Here is a 4,208-nt window from a genome sequence, read left to right on the forward strand (position 1 = left end):
CCTCAGATCTACCCAAGTCTAGAAGTGATCAAGGGGAAATTGATTGTAGCACATGTCCACTACATCCTTCAAAGAAGATGGAAAGATGTGTAGAAAGGCATGCTCATTCTTCACATCTTTAGCTTTACATGCTATGAAAAATTTTCTTACATGAGCTTTTGCATCCTCATTGAGTTGGCCCTTGAACTTCTAAGTTTTTACGTGAACTTTATTGAGTAACTCAAGAAGTCTACCTCTTTCTGCAGGGTTGAGAGTTGCCATGGCAGATGTGGCACCCCTACCCACTCCAGGGCCTAAACCAGGTGCAAGAATTGAAGGGTGCAAGAATTGAAGGGCCTCCTAATAGAGCAGTATTAAGTGTGGGTACCACAGAGACATACGGTGGAGAGGTTGACATGATGCCTCTTGAATTTCTCACATGAGCTTCTGCATCCTCATGGAGTTGGCCCTTGAACTTCTAAGTTTCTACGTGGACTTTATTGACTAACTCAAGAAGTCTACCTCTTTCTACAGGATTGAGAACTGCCATGGCAGATGTGGCACCCCTACCCACTCCAAGGGCTAAACTAGGTGCAAGACTTGAAGGGCCTCCTAATAGAGTAGTATTAAGTGTGGGTGCCACATAGACATACAGTGGAGAGGCTGACATGACAATGCCTCTTGAAGAGGAACACATGGTGAAGTCACTAATGATGTAGCCATAGAGGAAGTACACACAGATGGTACTCCATACCCGGAAGTCCCAAGTGTTGCAAAAGCTAAGGGTGAGAAATAGAAGATGTGGGAGTTAGAGAATATGCAAGAATAGTTGGGAAAGAGAGGGATAGAGTCAAAGCCATGTTTGATGGGTAGGTAGTAGGGAAGGAGAAAGATAGTGGAATAGAAAACATAGATGTAGATGAAAAAGGAGGTAAAACATTTATGAAAGGTAAGGACATGACTGGGGCAAAATGAGTACCCAAATATGGGATGGATGTAGAAGCAATCTGAACCCTAAGTTATGTATAATAGATGAGATAGCAACTTGACCAGTGAACATTGAGTAAGATGTAGGAGGAGTCACCACTCCCACAAAAGTGGTTGTTGATGAAGACATCCTTGCAAGAGGAGAAGGGGGGCTGCCTTGACCTTGATGAGATCCTGACAAGCCTTTGTCCTTCGTACCTTCCTCTTTCACCCACTCTCCGCTTTGCACTTCTTCTTCTCCAAAGTCTTGATCTAACCACCAGGGATCCTATTGGGCTAGGTCAATGAGAGTTTCAAGGAAGTTACTTGCTCTGGCTACTACTGCTCCAATGGGTACACTTTGTGTTCGCCCTAAGGACTTTGAGAACTACCATCACACGTAATGCTTCTTGTATTGAGTTTGATCTGTCAAAAGTTTTCTCTCCACTCTCCTTAAGGAGCTCCTAGTTCTCTCACTAGATCCTTCAAGGGTATCAGAACTACTCAGCATAAGACTCTCTCCTCTAGGACCCTAGAATACCACTTCACTATTGCTAGTCAATACCAACAATGTCCCACTATGATCACCATAAACTATCTAAAGGGAGGGGTTCCTCTCCTTTCTAGAGGTGTTACTAGAGGCCAAAGCCCACTGGTGTGAGGAGCATATAAGGCATACAGGTGACATAATCTCTAATGTAGTGGATCACACTGTATGGTGCACTATACTAAGATTATTACCTCAAGGTGTCTAGAGGGGTAGAAATCTCCATTAGCTTGATTGGTTGGTGTAGATCTTGGATAGGGTTTGGATTGGATGATAGAGGCTTTGGTGCCTATAAGATAGGCCGTACCTTACGGATTTGTTGTGGATCACAAGGAGCTGTGTATGTGAGGCTGATAGCTAATGTAGACACTTTATGCTTTAGCTTAGATCTTGTGGTTCTCCATTTCTCTCTCATCCTTATCCCACATTGTAAGCTCTCTCTTGCCTCATCCTCTCTCTTTCTACATGGTATCAAGGCTATGGATCTTTCCCCCATCCATTAAGCTTGCCATATAATTAGTCCTCCCTTGTTCCTAAGTGTCGACTATTCTTTACTTTGCTCTTTTGAGTCATGGCATCAAACAACGGAAGGATCTTATGTTCAAAGGATGTTTTACTCAGCCACTACAATGCATATTTCAAAGAATAGTTCCTTGGAGGCTGCCCACGGGTTCTAGAGGAGGATTGCTCTCTGTTGTTGCTTGTTCTCTCCATAAAGTGCTATCATAGCTTCACCACTACAATTACAGTGAGCGTCACTCCTCAGTTTGATAGAAGAAGACGTTACTAATGTTTCATGGCTCTTCTAGTCTCTATTTTCTTCTCTTTGTTATAGCACTTTGTTATAGCAACATGAGATTTGCGAGCCTTTGAGGTTCTGTATTTTGAGCAACGCCATCTTCATGTTTTCTTGCCAAAATGTTATCATCCTAGATTCTCTCTCATGTTGCCTAGCCTCTTCATCATTGTTTCTGGTGTATTCTACAACTCAAGACTTTTCTTTCAATATTTGAGGTGCAATCCTTTATCAGAAGGCTTTGTTGTTCGGGATATCACAGGAGGACTTGTGAAGGATTCTATATTTCAAAAGGGGCTGCTATTGCAATTTACCAAAAGGATGAATGTCTCACGAGAGAATCTTATTGTGTTCTATGAAGGCTAATCACGATATATTTTGCAGTGGTAGCAATGATAATGTGGTTCTTAGAAATCTACTCTAGTCTCTACCTCAATCATCAAATCTACATAGTATAAGCCTTGTCTGTGTAGCTACGATGCTAATCGATGCCTCCACATTCTATGAGACGTCTTTATATTGTTTCTTGGCTTTCCTAAGGTTTCAATGTCTACTTTTGTGACATATGGTAGCTTAATAAACCTCCTCTTATCTCCTTTATCACAACAAGTAGCATGACCCATCTACGACAAGTTACAAACTTGCTCCACTAGGTCTCAAGGTGGGATCTTAAAATGTCTTTAATTTCAAGAATAAAATGTCATGTTTCAAGACCCCCTCCACCATAGAAACTACTTGGCTTGGCTCTATGCCCAATGTACTCAATGATTCAACTAGATGAGTGTGAGTGGCCATGTCATGTTGAACCCCCCACACCCTACACACACACATGCTCTCTCTCTCTCTCTCTCTCTCTCTCTCTCTCTCTCGTGTCTTCTCGGGGGCCACATGTCTTCTCATGCGCTCTGTTGTCTTCTTGGGGGTGGTGATGGGAGGGATGTGCACAGTTTTCGAGCAAAAACCTACAAGCAGAAAAGTCCGAGCAATAATTTTTGACACCAACCATGCTTGTATATTTCTCAAATATATATACAATTCTTTCTTAATTTCTTATTTATGGAACCATATACTTACTTATTTTTCATTATAACCCTCATTTTAGAGAACATCATCTATAGATGAACGAATAGTGAACACTTTAGAAACTCCTATAAATACCTCCCTACCATACTCTCTTTTGAGAATTATGGTAATCCAATCAATTTAAAAGAGTTTCCCTAATCTTGAGCAATCCCATAATTGAAGCTCTCATATAACAATGTATACCATATTCCTTGGATGAGTAGGAAAAACATATTGGAAACCTCATACTTGAAGCCATTATAATCAATCATAAATTAATCTCTAATACATTATCAAATATGGGGAGGCAAGGCAAGGGAGGGATTTTCAAAATATTCCCAATTCTCCAAACCTAAGTACTTTTAAGGAAATGTGCTCTCTACTGAACTCCTTCCTACTATAATATGAATTAGGGAGAATTTGTAACTCTCATATACACATTATTTTCAAATTTTCTTTTTTATAACTATAAAAAATATAATTTGAAGCCTACCATTGCATAGATCATGAAATTTTGAACATTTTTCCTTTTTACAGCTCCTCAATCTGAGCTAAGGAGCAAAAGTTATGACCCCTTCTGCGTAGGCTCTCCAAGGGTATTCCGCCGGCGGAATAGGGGGGACAAGCTCTTCAAACCATATTCCTCTGGCAAAATATACTTAGAGGGTCTACCAAAAAGGTATTATATATTTTTCTTAGGTCATCTTGAGGAACTGTAAAGAGGATATTTGCTCAAAATTTCATGATCCAACCAATGGTGAAAGGAAAAGAAAGGATTTTTGAAAGTCATAAAATAAGTCACCACTTGGACATTATATATGTATATTATATAAAGGTATATTTATATCTATATCTATT

The sequence above is a fragment of the Dipteris shenzhenensis genome, chromosome 10 (assembly GCF_047967505.1).
Source record: "Dipteris shenzhenensis isolate YYH24624 ecotype China chromosome 10, Dip_SZ_1.0, whole genome shotgun sequence".
In the NCBI taxonomy this organism is placed as follows: domain Eukaryota; kingdom Viridiplantae; phylum Streptophyta; class Polypodiopsida; order Gleicheniales; family Dipteridaceae; genus Dipteris; species Dipteris shenzhenensis.